The sequence below is a fragment of the Engystomops pustulosus genome, chromosome 1 (genome assembly GCF_040894005.1).
Source record: "Engystomops pustulosus chromosome 1, aEngPut4.maternal, whole genome shotgun sequence".
Taxonomy (NCBI): domain Eukaryota; kingdom Metazoa; phylum Chordata; class Amphibia; order Anura; family Leptodactylidae; genus Engystomops; species Engystomops pustulosus.
In genome coordinates this window covers 14,918,966-14,939,301 of record NC_092411.1, presented here as the reverse complement: position 1 = coordinate 14,939,301, position 20,336 = coordinate 14,918,966, and the positions used below count along the sequence as shown (strand labels likewise).

Genomic DNA, 20,336 nt, shown 5'->3' with positions numbered 1-20,336 from the left:
CATTTGCTTTTATGCATTATGAACCAAACTTAGCTTGAGAATGCTGTAGCTACACTGCTGCAGAAACATATCTTGTTTAATCCCTGAACCGAGTGGTTTTGCTGAAAAAACAATCATAAAATTATGATAATGAGGCTCTGTCACCCCTGTGGCTGCCCCGGTGCTTCTCCTCTTTCACTAATTATACACTGCTCCCAGTGGCGTAAGTATAAGCTGATGGGACCCAGTGCAAAGTCTGTGCTAGGCCCCGACTATAATGTATGGTTTATAGTAATAGTCTTCTCATATGGGAAAGTGACACCATAAGGGCCCCCTAAACCTCTTGGGCCCGGGTGCGATCACAACCTCTGCACCCCCTCAAGTTACATTCCCTGACTGCTCCAATGATGTAATCACGGTGTTGTGCCTGACAGGCAGAAGTAATCAAATCGCTGCACCATCCTCCAGCTGCTGTGTATAAGTCATCCAGCTCAGGTTGATTATTCCTATCTGGACAGTTCAGGCAGCTCCGTGTAATGTGTTTATGTACAGCAACCAGCCTGCAACCAGCTTTCCCTAAGTCCTCAATATTATAATTGTTTTTTGAGCAAAACCACTCAGCTCACGGATGAAACAAGATATGTTTCTGCATCAGTGTAGCTACAGCTATCTCAAGTTATGTTTGGTTCACAAAGCATTAAAACAAATGGTAGATTTCCTTCAACTTAAAAAAATTGGGTAGAAGAATAAAAAGAATAATAACATTCTGAAGGTTTGATACAGAATTTTTAGGGTTAAGACCAATGGAAGAAAACACCGCCATAAGGCTAAATTCACACTGCCGTGAGCCCGCCGCACCGTAGCACGGCGGGCACACGGCAGCGCGGGGAGAGGAGGAGGAGGTGAGCGCAACTCACCCCCGCCCCTCTCCATAGGAACTAATGGCGCACGGCGCCGTAATACGGGGAAAGATAGGACATGTCCTATCTTTCCCCGGGCTACGGAGCGGTACGGTGCCGCACGTGTGCTGCACCGTACCGCTCCCGTACAGGGCCGTGAGCCCATAGGAGTGTATGGGGGACGTATATCGGCCGTATATACGTCGGCCGTATATACGTCCCCCATACTGTAGTGTGAATGTAGCCTAATACTGTCAAATTAAGAGTGTTATACTACTTCTAATTAATACAAACAATGCTAGTATATAGTCCCACACACAATAGTATAATGTAACTAGTAACACCAAATAGAGTAAGCACTGAGTACCATTTAATGCACAGAGGGCACCCTATGCCACACAAAGCAGTGACACCGTGATGGATCCAACAGCTCCCATTGAAACCCAGGCGCAGAATGGTCAATCCGGGAGAGTGGGAAAATGTGTACAGCATCTACAGACTAGTGCCATACAATGGACTTCATGGTATAATAATACTAATACAGCAAAACAAACAGCATTCAGCCACCACGGCATCTTATTACAGCTATGAGAGGCCCAAAAGTAACATAAAGCGCAAGTAGTTAACCATAATGTGCCATATAAATATATAATATAACAATACAGAAGTCCATAAAGAACTGGAAGACCTGAAATAGCCGATACGTCTGATCCACAGGGGTCCAGGCTGCGCCCTTACAGTTCTTGCTTTATGGACTTGTGTGTGACTATATGGGGTTTATATGGCACATTATGGGAAGTGACTTGCAATTTATGTATCTTTTGGGCCTCCCGTAGCTGTGATACAAATGTGCGGTCACTGAAAACTGTTTTTATTGTGAGCCTTATCTATTAGTGGTACAAGCTACATAATGTTTACAGATCTGTCAATATCTATAGAAGGGTAATATACAGTAACTACAGTATAGAATGTTCATAGTGCAGTAATATACAGTGTAACTATACAGTGTCCATAGTGCAGTAATATACAGTGTAACTATACAGTGTCTATAGTGCAGTAATATACAGTGTAACTATACAGAGTCCATAGTGCAGTAATATACAGTGTAACTATACAGAGTCCATAGTGCAGTAATATACAGTGTAACTATACAATGTCCATAGTGCAGTAATATACAGTGTAACTATACTAACACTATGCAATGTCTATGGTGCAGTACTATACAGTGTAACTATACAGTGTCCATAGTGCAGTAATATACAGTGTAACTATACAGTGTCCATAGTGCAGTAATATACAGTGTAACTATACAGTGTCCATAGTGCAGTAATATACAGTGTAACTATACAGTGTCCATAGTGCAGTAATATACAGTGTAACTACACAATATACTATCTATACAAAATGTATCAATACTAACACTATACAATTTCTATAGAAGGGAAATTTACAGTGTAACTATATTATGCAATGTCTATAGTGCGGTACTATACAGTATATTATAATAATGCTATGCAATACAATATCTATACAAAATGTATCAATACTAACACTATACAATATCTATAGAAGAGTAATACACGGTGTAACTATAATAACACTATACAATATCTATTGGAGGGTTATATACAGAGTAGCTATGCTAACACTACATAATGGGGCACATTTACTTTCCCGTCCCTGGCGCGATCCCTGATCCAGAATGTCCGACGATAATGAACTTTGCCGCGATTCACTAAGATCGCGCACCCGATATCCTGCATGTGTCACTTCCCCGCTCAGGTCCCCGGAGTTCACCTTCTTCTTCCTGGTGCATGTAATTGCATTGTCGCAAATTAAAAGTTAAATCCCGCGCTCAGTCCGAATCCGTCGGCTCATCCGACAGCGTGCCCCCCCCCCCCCGTTTTCTGTCACATGAAAGCAGCGTAGCAGCACCAAAATCCGATCACGTGCGCCACAATCCCCTGCTAAATCCCTTTACCATAACTATAAAACCGTAACAATAGTCACATAGTAAGTATATAGTAAATACGTGAATGGCAGAAGGTAGAGGTGAGACTGCCGTTACCTGACTACTAATCGCCACGTGTCACCCGCTGTCCCCCAGTCCTGCTGTTACTTACAGTATATAGTAGCGCATCCAGATAATACCGCTACATCACTGCAGCCTTATCTTCCTCGCCCTCCTGGGTCTGAACACCCTGTAACCGTCTGACAAACACAAACCAGAGCAGAGATTGTATCAGGATCGCACCACGATACCGTCGTCACTTGTCATAATGTTCTGAGAATCGCTCGCACAATCAGCTCACCGATCAGCACGAGCCAAACCGAAAGAGCCTTGTGACCGCCTGATCACCGTCACACGGATGTAGCAGAGCCCAGATTGTCATTTAACCATTTATTATATACCCTCCATCAATCCTTTCCCATGGAGCCCCAGATATTGTCACCATACAACAAACTCAGCTCTGCTACATCACTCAACTATACCTGGGATTGTAAAATAATACCGCACTCTCTCTGGCGTGTCGCTATGCGTGCATCATATATCCAATAATGCCCTCCCTGCTGGGAAGTAAATGGAAACTGCTGTATTATACCGCACAACATCAAACACGTCTGCCGCATTTACACAGTGTAACGGCTTATTTTATAGTATTATCCATAAACTTGAGACAATTTCACTGTAATGACTCATTCTAACTTATTATGGCATCCATTAAGAGAATTATAGGAGAAAGAAGAAAAGTCTGCATTTCCATCAATTAAAATGACAGATAAGTCAATACTTGTATCTAAAGAGAAAAAAGAATGATAAAAAAAGAAAAATTTGCAAAAATTTTAAAATCTGCTCAGCTCCTCCTGCTCTATAACATGCTGACTGCAGATAGGACACTATGTACAATGTGCTCAGCTCCTCCTACTCTGTAAGATGCTGCCTTCAGATAGGATGCTATGTACAACCTGCTCAGCTCCTCCTGCTCTATAACATGCTGACTGCAGATAGGACACTATGTACAATGTGCTCAGCTCCTCCTACTCTGTAAGATGCTGCCTTCAGATAGGATGCTATGTGCAACCTGCTCAGCTCCTCCTGCTCTATAAAATGCTGACTGCAGATAGGACACATCACGTACAATCTGCTCAGCTCCTCCTGCTCTATAACATGCTACCTGCAGATAGGACACTATGTACAACTTTCTCAGCCCCCCCTGCTCTATAACCTGCTGCCTTCAGATAGAACACTATTTACAATCTTGTCAGCTCCTCCTGCTCTATAACATGCTGCCTGCAGATAGGACACCACGTACAATCTGCTCAGCTCCTCCTGCTCTATAACATGCTGCCTGCAGATAGGACACCACATACAATCTGCTCAGCTCTGCTACGTCACATCCACAGGCCTTATAAACAGAAGAATATTGTGATATAACAATCCCTCTAAAGGGCATTTGCAGCTCAGCTACATATTTACATAATCCTCCTTAATTTGCCCCATTTTATGCATCAATATTTCCTCTGCTCTCCCATTAGATGTGTGTTAATCCCGGCATCGTCTCGGCATACTAACAAGAACACAACATTTCGCTGCGGGTCATAATGGCTCAGCTAATTACATGTTCAGAGAACTTGCCCACGACATGCGTCCCCCAGGCGTCTCCAGGGCCGGAGGCGCCGTCCGGATCATCAATACAATCATTTCCTGTGGGTCCAGGAGACGAGTTTTATTAAGTTTATTATTTTTTTTTTTTAAGTTTTATTATTTTTTGCCTTTTAATAATTTTTTTCCCCCCTCCTTCAGTCTCCATCGGTTTTCGGTGATTTCATTACTTTCTACTTGGCTCAATGTTTGAAAAAAAAACAAAACAAATGATATTAAGCGAGAACAAACAGCGCCTCGCGCCTCCGACTTTGCTGCTAGCACCTGCATAATTTATATTTGCATTTGGGCATGAGGAACGAGCGCTTCTGCCGCTCCTGATGAAATATTAAACCTCTACATTTAAAATGTTATCAGTTTTTAAAAAGGAATCGACATTAGCAAAGTGTAAATAACCGGAGCGCGGCGGGATGGGGGGGGGGGGGGATTATTACCGCAACAAAAACACCCAAGCAAAGGGAGAGGCACCGCAGGGTTGTGTGGGGTCATTGGGAATAAATGTGCAACTTTTTTTCATTACTTCTGGGAAACAGCGCAACAATGTAACAATGTAACAAAAATCTAATACAGTGTAACAAAAATCTAATACAGTGTAACAAAAAATCTAATACAATGTAACAAAAATCTAATACAATGTAAATCATAAACAAATACTGGATTCTATTGCCAAGAAGACGAACAAGAGCCGGAAGGAAGGGCACTTCATGGTTGGCCAACAAACCTGGTTACTATCTTAAAGGGGCTGACCCATGAGTTATAGATGTTATATTTATACAGTATATACATATATATTCATTAGCAGTGGGGGCCTCAATCCTGGGACCCCCCATACTGATTACAAAAAGACAGGATCTAAATGGAGTTGTGGTGCACATGCTTGACCTGATCCGTACCTTTAAAAAGACCACTAAATAAATTTAGGCCCAACCCCTATTATAATGACTAAATAAAAAAACCTTCTAAACCGGAATGGTTAAAGGGAACCCGTCATCAGAAACTGGCCTAGTAAACCACTACTAGTATGTTGTCTAGCAGCTTACAGATCATGTGTCTTTTATAGTCCAGTGTGGTTCCATCACCCATAAAATCAACTTTAAAGTGATATTTAAATTTATTAGTATAAAGTCAAGGGGGCGGAGAGTTTAAAGGGAACCCGTCACCAGGGACCTCATTTATACTAAAGCCTGGTTGCAGAAGCCCAGTACAGCTGCAGTGCAAAAATGCCTTTCTGCATTTTCTAAGCATTTACATTACAGTATAATTGTGTGTTATAACTTACCTTGCACCCTGACAAAATCCTGGGGTAGTCACAGGGGTTGGACTTTGGTTTGGATGCATTTAAAACAACATGTGACTTGTCTGTGTTACTCGCTCCTCAGCCCCCACCTTTGTGCTCCTGTACACCCCCTCCCACCTTACTGATGTCAGGCTCACCAGGCTGTGACCTCTGTGAAAGAGCAGGAGGAGGAGCTGTACAGGAGCACAAAGGTGGGGGCTAAGATCTGAAGAGTGAGTAACACGGACAAGTCACATGTTGTGTTTTGAAATGCATCCAAACCAAAGTCCAGCCTCTGTGACTACCCCAGAATTTTGACAGGGTGCAAGGCAAGTTATAACACACAATTATACTGTAATGCAAATGCTTAGAAAAGGCAAAGAGGCATTTTTGTACTGCAGATGTAATAAACTTCTGCAACTTGTCTTTAGTGAAAATAAGGTCCCTGGTGACAGGTTCCCTTTAACACTGAAGTCAAGCTCTCCCTGCCTCTGAATACCTCCTCCCGTGACTGACATCATGCACATGACTTCAGGAGATCTGGTTTGTATTGTATCTGGGTGCAAGACCATCAATTACAGTAAAGGGGCTTTCTGGGAGAGCTTGACTTCAGTGTTAAACTCTCCACCTCCTTGACTTCATACAATGAATTTAAACTCACTTCAAAGCTGATTTTCTGGATGATGCCACCACCCTAAACCATGAAAGAAACAACAACTAGAAGGTGTTCAGCTGCTGGTAGTAGTTTATTAGGTTTATTGCTGCTTTCTTCCTTCGTGGGAAAACCCCTTTAAATAAATACTGAGGATTAAACCAGACCCCTAGAAGGTTCCTTAGGATTTGGATGTGAGGATCATGACAACCTCTCTCCTACAGCAGGTAACAGCTTCACCAGACAAGTCACAGCACATACGATTCACAAAGTCGCTGACACCGCGAAGATCCAGAGATGAAATGATGAGATCTGATCGTCATTACTAGAGCGAGGAGGAAGTGACACATCGAAACCTCCCGAGTACAACTTACTGCGACTTCATCACAGGCAAAGAGCTTTCATTTTTACCACAATTAAGTTTTTAGAAACTTTTCATCAAATTTTGCTTATAGAAAATCTACCATCAAAACCCATCCTGATAAACCAGGGACATTACTCATAGATCCAGGCACCGGGACTGTGGTATCTTCTTATATGTGTTATCCATGGCCTCCTTACTTATGAAATCAACTTTTAGCATTATGCTAATGAGACATAAGGACTTTGGGGGGGAGGGGTATTACCAGAGCCCCTCCATGCTGTAGCTTCACAGGCTGTTACACTGTCTCCCACTGCTCCCTCAGCACGCAGGAAGGGGGGGGGGAAGAGACACAGCCTGCTGTAACTAATAGTAAGTTTTCTTTCTCACCCCAAGTGTTTAATTCACATCACTGCAGGTCTGTACCTATTTATATGATCCTGCTGCTTCTGTGTAAGCAAGGGAAAACACAAGCACAGACAGAGGCTGCTGGAGCTAATAGTAAGTTTCTTTCTCACCCCAAATGTTTTGTTTTCATCATAACAGGTCACCACTTCTCTATAATGTCCTGATGGTTATAGTAAGCTTTCTAACTCACTTCAAGGCTTTTATTCCCATCAGTACAAGTCACTATTTGTCTAATGTCCTATATGATCCAGCAGATATTTCTGAGATACTGTAGAGAGAGGAAAGACATGGGCACAAACAATGGCTGCTGGAGATAATAGTAAGTTTCTATCTCACCCCATGTGCTTTATTCATATCAATACAGATCAGTACTTCTCTATAACGTCCTATATTATCCAGTGGATATTTCTGGGATACTGTAGACAGTGTATAGAGAGAGGACAGACATAGGCACAAACACAGGCTGCTGTAGATACCGTGTTTCCCCAATAGTAAGACGTAGTGGGTGTTTTAGGAGGGTGGGCTAATGTAAGACATACCCCGAAAGTAGGACATAGTTAGAGTGGACAGAGCCGGGAGCTGCAGCCTCTTCATATCACTGCTGTAGCTCCTGGCAGAAGACTGTGACCGGAGCTCAGCTACTCCGTGCAGGCTCCGATCGCACTGCACAGTGTGGAGTCTGCAGCATGGAGCAGAGGGAGAAGCTTCCTGCTCTGTGCTGCCTCTGTGTTACTGGAGCAGCTCCTCCCCCTCCTGTGTAGCTGCTAAACTCTGCTACATCAGTCGGACCTGGAGGGGGAGGGGAGCACATGTCAGCCTGGACCAGCTACTACAGTACTCAGCCCTGCAGTCAGTGCCCATCAAAAACACTGAAAAAGTATGTATGTTTATGTGTTTTTGTGCAGTGTGTATGTAGGTGTGATGCCTGATCTATATGTTTATTTACATGTATAATGTATGAATGTAGTGTGTGTCAGTGTGTTTGCTTGCACAGTTCTATGGTTTGTGTAAAACACCCATCCCCCCCCCCTGCACTTTATAATGCCCCCCCTTACGCTGTATAACCTCCCTGCACTGTATAATGCCCTTACTCACAATGTATAACCTCCCTGCACTGTATAATGCCCCCCCCTTACGCTGTATAACCTCCCTGCACTGTATAATGCCCCCCCCCTTACGCTGTATAACCTCCCTGCACTGTATAATGCCCTTACTCACACTGTATAACCTCCCACATTGTGTAATGCCCTTACTCGCACTGTATAATTCTTGGCACTTGCTTGTGGTGAATACCATACTGTTCAGGTTGTTAATAAATGTTAATTTTATGGTTACAAAAAAATCAACAGGTTTTTTCCAATATAAGACATACCCCGAAAGTAAGACATAGTGGGACTTTTGGGGGTAAAAAGAATGTAAGACACTGTCTTACTTTCGGGGAAACACGGTAATAGTAAGTTTCTATCTCACCTAATGTGCTTTATTCATATCAATACAGATCAGTACTTCTATAAAATGTTCAATATGATCCTGCTGCTGCTTTTATGTGAGAATGGAGACAAACAGGCACAGATAGAGCTTGCAGGAGATGATAGTATGTTTTTATTGCATCTCACTCCATGATGTATTACTTCTGTAGTTTATGATCCTGCTGATTCTTGGAGAAAGTTATGGGAGATATCATAGCATCTACACTCACCGGCCACTTTATTAGGTACACCATGCTAGTAACGGGTTGGACCCCCTTTTGCCTTCAGAACTGCCTCAATTCTTCGTGGCATAGATACAACAAGGTGCTGGAAGCTCCTCAGAGATTTTGGTCCATATTGACATGATGGCATCACACAGTTGCCGCAGATTTGTCGGCTGCACATCCATGATGCGAATCTCCCGTTCCACCACATCCCAAAGATGCTCTATTGGATTGAGATCTGGTGACTGTGGAGGCCATTTGTGTCCAGTGACCTCATTGTCATGTTCAAGAAACCAGTCTGAGATGATTCCAGCTTTATGACATGGCGCATTATCCTGCTGAAAGTAGCCATCAGATGTTACAGGGTACATTGTGCTCATAAAGGGATGGCCATGGTCAGCAACAATACTCAGGTAGGCTGTGGCGTTGTACCAAGGGGCCCAAAGAGTGCCAAGAAAATATTCCCCACACCATGACACCACCACCACCAGCCTGACCCGCTGATACAAGGCAGGATGGATCCATGCTTTCATGTTGTTGACGCCAAATTCTGACCCTACCATCCGAATGTCGCAGCAGAAATCGAGACTCATCAGACCAGGCAACGTTTTTCCAATCTTCTACTGTCCAATTTCGATGAGCTTGTGCAAATTGTAGCCTCAGTTTCCTGTTCTTAGCTGAAGGAGTGGCACCCGGTGTGGTCTTCTGCTGCTGTAGCCCATCTGCCTCAAAGTTTGACGTACTGTGCGTTCAGAGATGCTCTTCTGCCTACCTTGGTTGTAACGGGTGGCGATTTGAGTCACTGTTGCCTTTCTATCAGCTCGAACCAGTCTGCCCATTCTCCTCTGACCTCTGGCATCAACAAGGCATTTCCGCCCACAGAACTGCCACTCACTGGATGTTTTTTCTTTTTCGGACCATTCTCTGTAAACCCTAGAGATGGTTGTGCGTGAAAATCCCAGTAGATCAGCAGTTTCTGAAATACTCAGACCAGCCCTTCTGGCACCAACAACCATGCCACGTTCAGAGGCCACAAATCACCTTTCTTCCCCATACTGATGCTCGGTTTGAACTGCAGGAGATTGTCTTGACCATGTCTACATGCCTAAATGCACTGAGTTGCCGCCATGTGATTGGCTGATTAGAAATTAAGTGTTAACGAGCAGTTGGACAGGTGCACCTAATAAAGTGGCCGGTGAGTGTAGTCTCCGGTCAACAGCTCAGAGACAACTGAGCATTACAGATAGAAGCTGCATAGGGCAAAACTGCTACATAGTGCAGAATACAAGTCAAATAATGATCAGATACAGTGTTATCCTGGATGTACATATACAGGACTAGTAGTATCTACAGAGATGACTAGTAGTATCTACAGAGCTTCTGGAAAAGAGAGTTACACTGTTAGTAGTTAAATGACAACTTAAGGAGTTAAATGAGAACTTCAGCTCTGCTACATCTTTGGTTTTCCAATGTAACAACCCGCTCTGCGCAGACCTTTGCTGTGCGTCTGTGAAAGATGTTAAACTTGGCGCATTTACCTGACAATGATGTACAGCGCGGAGAACCGCGTCTGACAATGTTTTTCATATTAACATCACTGGAGTGTTGTCTGCTGCTCTGGGGATTGTCTTGTTCTAGTAAGAATCTGACAATGGAGCCGTGATTGGTGTCTGGAATTACACCATAGAGCAGGAAAATCACCGCGTTTCAGTCCACGAATATAGAGGATGTTCTTTTTCATCGGAGGAATGATTTACATTTTCATTGGCATCAGAAAAGTAAATTGCTTTTCCCTTCTGTGGTTATATTCAGATATACAGATGTGTCCACCCTTAAAGGAAATCTATCATTTACTTTGATGCAATGTGAACCCAACAAACCATGAGAATGCTGTAGCTACACTGATGCTGAAACATATCTTGTTTAATCTTTAATTCAAGTGGTTTTGCTGAAAATACAATTATAAGATTCAGGACCTTGAGAAAGCTGGGTGCCTACATAAACACATTACACACGGAGATTACTGAACTGTCCAGACAGGACTAATCAACATGAGCTGGATGACTCATACAAAGCAGCTGGGGGATGGTGCAACGATTGATTACTTCTGCCTGTGAGGGACAACACAGTGAATGCAGCATTCTCTGAAGCAGTGCATAATTAGGGTAAAAGCAGAAGCACTCAGATCAGGGATTAAACACGATATGATTCTGCATCAGTGTCGCTACAGCATTCTTGAGGTATGTTTGCTTCAGAATGCATAAAACAATGGAAGCTTTCCTCTAAAGTGGACCAATCGGGGTGATATGACATAATCAACAAACCATAAGGAGCTGAACATATACACCATAATGTAGTCATGGATGTATGATGAGGGCTCACGGGCTGAAACCTATTCATACATGATACATGGTGGGTGTTTGCTGCACTATGCAGCAAACACCCACTGCTGACACCTGCGATCAAGCAGGCACTGCTATCTTGAATGGGATGAGCACTCCCTGTGGAGTCTCCATACCTTGTAAAGTGGTGGTGTTTGGTATTGCAGTTTGCCCCCATTCTCTTGAATAGGACGGCGCTATAAATAGGCCCATGTAATGAAAGAACATGATGTCACAGACCTGTAAAACACAAGTGGCATACAACCCAGGTAGCAACTCTTCTCTGCTTAGTGGCTCATCCTGATCATGAAGGACCCCTACCAAAGATTGAAGGATCAGTAGGAGAATATTGTAGTCCCTGAGGACCCCTTTAAAGGTCTATTCCAAACTCATACATGCAGGAAATGCCATAGAATTATAATACATTATGCACGCAGGACCCAACACCCAAAGCTTTTGAGAGGTGGATTCATCCTTTATCCTTTCCTTTATTTATATAGCGCACACAGATTACGCAGCACTGCACAGAGTTTGCCAAATCAATCCCTGTCCCCAATGGGGCTCACAATCTAATCAGCTCACCAGTATGTTTTGGAGTGTGGGAGGAAACAGGAGGACCCGGAGGAAACCCACACATACATGGAGAGAACATACAAACTCTTTGCAGATGTTGACCCTGTGACTTGAACCCAGGACCCCAGCGCTGCAAGGCTGTAATGCAAACCACTGAGCACGGTAGCTCCATGTGCAGCTGTGAGGCTGAGATCCCCACCAGCCCAGATGATATCTAGCAAGGTCTAGGACCCTCTATGTAACGGCAGCAGATTATTCGTGCTGTATACGCTGCCTGTAGCCCCGCCGCCTATAACTACATGTATGATGGGATCACAGGGTGACATCTGCTCAGCTTGTCCCATCAGTCCTGGTTATTGCTGGATTGTCCTATACGGCTTATTACACGACAGGATCTATCCGCCTTTTGCAATTATTTCAGGAATCATTTAGCACACAGTATAGCGGCGTGTTGCTAGGAGATGGCAGCTGGTAATATCAGCGGAGACTTCCCGTCTGCTCCTCGCTAACATTTCCTTATTCTCCATTAATACCAAAGATCAGGTGAACAATATTTGATTAGGAAATATCTGGCAGGAACATAACATGCGGCAGCGGCCTGAGCGCGGGGAAACATCTCTGCCGCTTCATGTCCCATAGAAATACAGTAATAAATAGCCATTAGCTAGGAAGGTGGGGGTCTCACCTAAGAGACCCTCAAAAGTCCTGAGAATCAATGGGCCATAGTGGTCCTGTAGTGCTGTGGCCCATTCACCATATGTTGCTGCAGAGCATCTCGCCTAGTACCAGCGGTGGGGAACAGCTGATGGATCGTTGGCTTCATTGCAGATTGGTCCAAAACCTATAAAGTGCCGTCCACCACTGCTACCTGCACAATGGCTAGCCTAGGCACTTACCTGTGTGCAGGGGCAGATTGAGACCACCCCTTTATGAATATTATAGCCCCTAAAAAGTCTGGAATCACTTCCTACATCTGGCACTAGAATCAGCTTCTTGGGGAAGGAAGTGTCTGCCCGATTTGAATATTTGCTTTCAGGACCTTTGGAGGACCTGCAAAGGTCCTGAAATGGCTCTTGTGTATATGGGTACTGAGAGCAGAAACAGATGTAGGAGGGTTTTCATGGGTGAAGGTGCTCCGGAGTATAAATTTTGGTGGGTGGTTTGGGTGGCTATGGACCCTGGGCTACTGACCAAACCTCCTATATTATAATCCTCTGCTGCTTGTGTGGGGTACAGCGGTTGAGGGAACTTTATAGGTCAGATACATCTTGGGCCGACCAGAAAAGCCGCTGGTCTATCATCTGCTTTCCCACAGCATGGGAGAACTGCTATGCGCATGCACATCGGCACTGATGACGGAGCTACTGTGCAGCGCTCGGATGGAGCAGTGGGAGGAGCACGCCGGGAACGTGCAAACCCAGAATCCTCTCTGGAAAATGTGCATATAGGGGATGATAAAATTTAGCCAAGTTTAAACAGCATTATAGGGTTAACTAAATATAGATTTAGTGGGTTAATAGGAACCTACCATCAGATCGACCTTAATAGGTCGATTTTTGGTTTCCTTTAAACCCTCTAGGATTACTGATAGTAGATGTCCCAAACTTACTCGCTCGTTACGTCTGCCAGGGGATGACATCACTATTCATATGTCCGGGAATGGATAGATTCTCTTAAAGAAGATTTTATAAAAAATATTCAGTTGAGCCGTAGGTGCTCCAGCCCATGTCACCGGAGCACCTCCCGACTCCGCCTGCCTGATTATATATGCACGTCCCTACAGTGTTCATTGCAGCCTGCTAACACGATCAGTGGGCGGGACCAGACTGCATATGAGCACGGAGGGGGCGTGCATGTATTATCGGGCGGAGCCAAGAGGTGCTCCGGTGATGTAGGCTGGAACACCTACAGCTAATCTAAATATTTTTTTTATAAAAACAGATATTCTGTCTGTTCTCCAACATACAAAAAGCAATGGGGCTCATTTACTTACCCGGCCCATTCGCGATCCAGCGGCGCGTTCTCAGACGAGGATTCGGGTCTTCCGGCGATTCACTAAGGTCATGCGCCCGATAGCCACCAGGTGTCGCTGCTGCGCCGAAGTCCGCTGAGGATCAACGGAGTTCACCAATCTATCCTGGGTGCATGTAAGCGCGTGTCAAGCGACATTTTTTTTTTAAAATTCCACAGTTTTTCCAAATCCGTCGGCCAAGCCCCCGATTTCCATCGCATGCATGCCGCTGCGGATGCGCCACAATCCGATCGGAGCTCAGCTTTAATTTTATAAACAGCTGTGGGAAAATGAAAGCCGAGCTCTGATTGGCTGCAGTGGACAACTAGAACAGTTCTGCTCTAAGAGACTGATGATAAATCTCCCCCCTGGGGTCTATGGTATCACGATTTCATAGATGCTTGTAAACCCCTCACACATCAACGCTGGGTCATAACATGATTCTAAATATGTTCTGTGTCACCTCAGGGGTCATGGAGGTCAGCCGTACCGGTTATAGCCAATAAGGATAATTTGCTGGATCGGCCCGGGGGGGGGGGGGGTAGATATTTTCCTGTGTTCGGTGTCAATCATTTCCCAGACTAATATTACAGTCATGAACTTAACATCACTCTGTACTTGTCAAATAAAAGTAAAAAAAAAAACACGTGTGAACGGCGTCTGGCGGCGTGGATGCACTTATAGCCCCATGAATCCTGAGAGTATTATTCCATTGATTTTCCTTCACCTATATGGGAATCTTAAGTGTCTGGCTACCGCCAGCGATCTGCAATGAAGGGGCTCAGTAATGAGATTGCGCTGCTTACAAACACACACACGCTGCTCCGGCTCGCCAACTCCCAGCATTCATCATTTCCACTGACAGGCGCTCAGTATTTGCTGAAAAATCACCTTTCCTCTCGGCGCTCTGTCATTCCCTTTCCAACCCTGCCGGATGATTGGCGCGCGGTGAGAGAGGGCAACATGGAAAGGCAGCAAGACGACCGCGGAGAACCACAAAGACACCCGGAAACCAGTCAACATTTCACCATCAGACGGGGCATGAACTAGGTCTCTGTTCATCCTGATCTTCATGGTTCACGGAATAAAAATAAAAGAAATAAAAAAATGTATTTATGTAGGAAACCATCAAGGAAGACTAAATTGCATCATCACCCCCCCCCCAACCAAAAATTGTATAGCATTGGACAAACAGCATAACCGCCATTATAGATAATTTTTTATATGGTGTGTGCGGGGGGGATGTGGTGAACATTTTTCTAATATATTTCATTACCAAATTCTGCTTAGTTTCTAAAAAAAAAAAAAAATAATCAAGCTCCTCCCTCCCGTGGAGATGCGTCTTCCAGCCTGTACAGTATGTGTCTATGGAGGCCGCATGAGCTCACATCTAATATCCCTGTGTGCTTGGTTAAGCAGCTCTGAGAAGGGAGGATTAACGCCTCCACTTTAAAATTGATATTTATGGATGGATATAAATTATTTTTTGATTGGCGCATGAGGCCGTGCTGTGACTTCTGCTGGGAGAGGGGAAGAGAGAGCTGCTCAATATGTAATCATCTCTGCGGCAGAGACCGGTCACATTCTAGACAGTTTGTTAAGTCAACGGTTATTCCTTTTGACCCTCCCATCCGATACATATATGTGACAATTTTAGTTTGGGCTTAACGTTACTATCCGATCGGGGTTACAACATACAGCAAAATTATTTTTGGGACCGTCCTACCAAATACCCCTAAGGACAAACCTTATTAGCTTCCAAATTGGATTGTTTTTTGCTGGATCTCTGGGACTCATTTTTGGAATATGGTCTGGACCCCCAGAAGATCCTCTGATAAACTGGTCGACCAACCCTACACATCTTCCCTGGAAAGTCAAGGAATAGGAATGGGAATTCAGAAGCCCAATTCTTCTTTCCCCTTTATACCAAAGTGTCTGGGAAGAGGTAGAAGAATCCCCCAAACGTGCCAAAAAATGAGGGTGATTAGTAATGACTATAGGAGCCCATACACTGAGTATACACACATAAAAACAAAAATGTAGCAAAAACATTCCACAAAAAATCCCATAACCAGAGGAAGGGGGGGGGGGGGATTGCTAGAAATTTTGTTTAATGAATAAAAGAGAAGGAAAGTTGAGCTACAATAAGCAGCAGGTTCCCGTCTTGTATGAAAGTCTTCTGTAGATCTACAGGAACAAGCAGAGTGCGGCGAAAAAAACTGTGAAAAAGCAAAAAATTAAATACATTCTTAGAGCTTTCCCGCTGCTACAAAGTACAAATGCAGCTGATAAAAGCGGCGGCTCATACAATAGGTAGAAAATGAACAGAAGCAGGAAAAATAAATAGAAAAGAAAACTTTCATCACATCATTTCCCCCCGAAGATTAAAAGAAAATCAGCAGCAAGTCCTCGAGTCGTCGTCTCCTCCTGCCAAGTTATTACAATTCTATTCAGCTGTTTCTCACTTATTTATGTTACCGGGTAACCTGCAGGACCCCAAAATCCAAACTATCACCCTACAGTGTTCATCCAGAGGAAGGTAAAAAACTGATGTCTATTCGCCAATAGTTGGGAAAATTTCCTTCCTGACCCCAAATCTGGCAGAGAGAATACATTCCTGATCAACATCCCAATAATATAATTCCCATAATATATAATATATTTCCTTTCCAGAAAGCCATAATAAGTGATATTATTACACTGCAGACATCCTGCACCCTCCTGACCCTGTACCATGTATCATCCATAACATGTGACATTATTACACTGCAGATATCCCAGCCCCTCCTGACCCTGTACCATGTATCATCCATAACATGTGATATTATTACACTGCAGACATCCCGGCCCCTCCTGACCCTGTACCATGTATCATCCATAACATGTGATATTATTACACTGCAGACATCCCGGCCCCTCCTGACCCTGTACCTTGTATCATCCATAACATGTGATATTATTATACTGCAGACATCCCAGCCCCTCCTGACCCTGTACCATATATCATCCATCACATGTGATATTATTACACTGCAGACATCCCAGCCCCTCCTGACCCTGTACCATGTATCATCCATAACATGTGATATTATTACACTGCAGACATCCCGGCCCCTCCTGACCCTGTACCTTGTATCATCCATAACATGTGATATTATTACACTGCAGACATCCCGGCCCCTCCTGACCCTGTACCATGTATCATCCATAACATGTGATGTTATTACACTGCAGACATCCCAGCCCCTCCTGACCCTGTACTTTGTATCATCCATAACATGTGATATTATTACACTGCAGACATCCTGCACCCTCCTGACCCTGTACCATGTATCATCCATAACATGTGACATTATTACACTGCAGATATCCCAGCCCCTCCTGACCCTGTACCATGTATCATCCATAACATGTGATATTATTACACTGCAGACATCCTGGCTCCTCCTGACCCTGTACTTTGTATCATCCATAACATGTGATATTATTACACTGCAGACAACCCGGCCCCTCCTGACCCTGTACCATGTATCATCCATAACATGTGATATTATTACACTGCAGACATCCCGGCCCCTCCTGACCCTGTACCATGTATCATCCATAACATGTGATATTATTACACTGCAGACATCCCAGCCCCTCCTGACCCTGTACCATGTATCATCCATAACATGTGATATTATTACACTGCAGACATCCCTGCCCCTCCTGACCCTGTACCATGTATCATCCATAACATGTGATATTATTACACTGCAGACATCCCAGCCCCTCCTGACCCTCTACCATGTATCATCCATAGCATGTGATATTATTACACTGCAGACATCCAGCCCCTCCTGACCCTGTACCATGTATCATCCATAACATGTGATATTATTACACTACAGACATCCCAGCCCCTCCTGACCCTGTACCATGTATCATCCATAGCATGTGATATTATTACACTGCAGACATCCAGCCCCTCCTGACCCTGTACCATGTATCAGCCATAACATGTGATATTATTACACTGCAGACATCCCGACCCCTCCTGACCCTGTACCATGTATCATCCATAACATGTGATATTATTACCCTGCAGACATCCCAGCCCCTCCTGACCCTCTACCATGTATCATCCATAGCATGTGATATTATTACACTGCAGACATCCCTGCCCCTCCTGACCCTGTACCATGTATCATCCATAACATGTGATATTATTACACTGCAGACATCCCTGCCCCTCCTGACCCTGTACCATGTATCATCCATAACATGTGATATTATTACACTGCAGACATCCCGACCCCTCCTGACCCTGTACCATGTATCATCCATAACATGTGATATTATTACACTGCAGACATCCCAGCCCCTCCTGCCCCTGTACCATGTATCATCCATAACATGTGATATTATTACACTGCAGACATCCCGGTCCCTCCTGACCCTGTACCATGTATCATCCATAACATGTGATATTATTACACTGCAGACATCCCAGCCCCTCCTGACCCTGTACCATGTATCATCCATAACATGTGATATTATTACACTGCAGACATCCCAGCCCCTCCTGACCCTGTACCATGTATCATCCATAACATGTGATATTATTACACTGCAGACATCCCGGCCCCTCCTGACCCTGTACCATGTATCATCCATAACATGTGATATTATTACACTGCAGACATCCCTGCCCCTCCTGACTCTGTACCATGTATCATCCATAGCATGTGATATTATTACACTGCAGACATCCCGGCCCCTCCTGACCCTGTGCCATGTATCTTCCATAACATGTGATATTATTACACTGCAGACATCTCAGCCCCTTCTGACCCTGTGCCATGTATCTTCCATAACATGTGATATTATTACACTGCAGACATCTCAGCCCCTCCTGACCCTGTGCTATGTATCTTCCATAACATGTGATATTATTACACTGCAGACATCTCAGCCCCTCCTGACCCTGTGCCATGTATCATCCATAACATGTGATATTATTACACTGCAGACATCCTGGCCCCTCCTGACCCTGTACCATGTATCATCCATAACATGTGATATTATTACACTGCAGACATCCCAGCCCCTCCTGACCCTGTACCATGTATCATCCATAACATGTGATATTATTACACTGCAGACATCCCAGCCCCTCCTGACCCTGTACCATGTATCATCCATAACATGTGATATTATTACACTGCAGACATCCCAGCCCCTCCTGACCCTGTACCATGTATCATCCATAACATGTGATATTATTACACTGCAGACATCCCGACCCCTCCTGACCCTGTACCATGTATCATCCATAACATGTGATATTATTACACTGCAGACATCCCAGCCCCTCCTGACCCTGTACCATGTATCATCCATAACATGTGATATTATTACACTGCAGACATCCCAGCCCCTCCTGACCCTGTACCATGTATCATCCATAACATGTGATATTATTACACTGCAGACATCCCAGCCCCTCCTGACCCTGTACCATCCATAACATGTGATATTATTACACTGCAGACATCCCAGCCCCTCCTGACCCTGTACCATGTATCATCCATAACATGTGATATTATTACACTGCAGACATCCCAGCCCCTCCTGACCCTGTACCATGTATCATCCATAACATGTGATATTATTACACTGCAGACATCCCAGCCCCTCCTGACCCTGTACCATGTATCATCCATAACATGTGATATTATTACGCTGTGTCTTCATATATCTGTACATCTGTCATTAGATTACCCCATTACCATTCCCAGGTCTGGTAACCGGTCCTTGTACTGCCCAATCCCCTAATTCCTCGGCACCCACTATAGTTCGGCGGCTTTCACAAGATTTGTATGGAGGTGAAGACTATCTCCTTGTTATGGACATCTATGCTTCTCTTCATACAAGCCATGATTTTATCTACAAATGCAAAATCCCAAGTAAATCATGCTCTCCTCTGTGACTTCTGTTCTGAAACTTCCTGGGTCCATGCTGGTGGGGGAATCGGTGGAGGGGATTTTGACTTCTTTTGTGTTTGTATTCCGATCTTCCCCTGTGTCAATCTGTTAAAGTTTACTGTTGAACATTAATCTATCCTCTATGACCCCTTTACCAAAACTCTCCACTCTTGGCCAAATGATCCAATGTGTGGCCTCAACAGCCCCCGGTGACATCACTTGTTCTGTGTCATTGAGAGGCCAAGCCAGTCCCGTGACCACGGACCACAGTCCCCAGCCGGAAATGTTGGGTGACCGAGGAGCTGCATGAGGTTGCTGTAAAGCAGATCACTAAATGCTGTTACTATAGTTCGGGAAAGATGGCCGCCTCCATAATCTTAAACAGAAGTCGAAAAAACCTACAATTTGGAAATTAAAGATTAAAATTCTTGGCACATTTCCTTTATTCTTTTTCCTACAATTCTTGCCCC

General features: G+C 44.2%; 1 protein-coding gene across 5 annotated transcripts in view; it reads right to left on the bottom strand.

Annotated features, from left to right (window-relative positions):
* Positions 1-20,336, bottom strand: part of RAB27B (RAB27B, member RAS oncogene family) — a 154,360-nt gene that overhangs the window by 108,798 nt on the left and 25,226 nt on the right. The window contains exon 1 of one of the 5 annotated variants that reach the window (XM_072133859.1): positions 14,789-14,810. The exons of 3 other annotated variants lie outside the window; for them this stretch is intronic. The gene's annotated coding sequence lies outside the window, so the exon portion shown is untranslated. Of the gene's footprint in view, positions 1-2,946; positions 3,085-14,788; positions 14,811-20,336 lie in introns of those variants that run through there. One more of the 5 variants, XM_072133842.1, reaches the window with a different exon arrangement.